We start from the raw sequence: 650 nt of genomic DNA, 5'->3' as shown, positions 1-650 counted from the left end.
GGTGAGAGGGGTCATCTCCTTCTCCCACTGCAATTCAAGAGACACCCCTAGTTCCCACAGCATCCTTCCAATAACCTGGAGAGTCTTGTGCAAGCAGGTAAAAGCTGTGCTTGTTCTGAAACTCTGACCTAACCCTGGGCCCATCTCTTGGGAAACAACTCAGAACTGCTGCTCCTTTCCTATCACAAAAGTCAGTATCTGACTCATTCTTTGTTAATAGTTAAATCCTGGGATTTATGTGGAAAGAATGACATTCTCAGTGCCTTTTTACCTCCTTTGGTGAGGTGGAGTAGAAACAGGCCAACTGGCACATGGCTGGACATAGACCCTGGACCTTTTCCAGGACACCTTCCAGGCAGGTGAAATGTCCTGATCTTTCCTCCAGAGACCCCGAGGGAAAAAAAAAAAACCAGTACAAGAGAAGGCTTGCTCTAGCATCTCTTCCAGGCTTCCAGCCAGCTGCCCATGCTCTTTTCCTCTAGGTCTCCACACCCCCATCCCCTGGGGGGCTGACTCCTCTCCTATGCCTTTGGTCACATTTTGGTGCAGGGATCCTGATGCTTTAAAGAGTTGAGGACAAGGGGCAGAGCCTGGGCACCACACCTTACACATTCTTCATGTTCTTCCATCAAGGTCATGTATAATTTAGT

Source organism: Egretta garzetta, unplaced genomic scaffold (assembly GCF_000687185.1).
Source record: "Egretta garzetta isolate BGI_Z169 unplaced genomic scaffold, ASM68718v1 scaffold235, whole genome shotgun sequence".
NCBI lineage: Eukaryota > Metazoa > Chordata > Aves > Pelecaniformes > Ardeidae > Egretta > Egretta garzetta.
The sequence above is the reverse complement of the archived record's forward strand: the minus strand, read 5'-3'. Positions refer to the sequence as shown.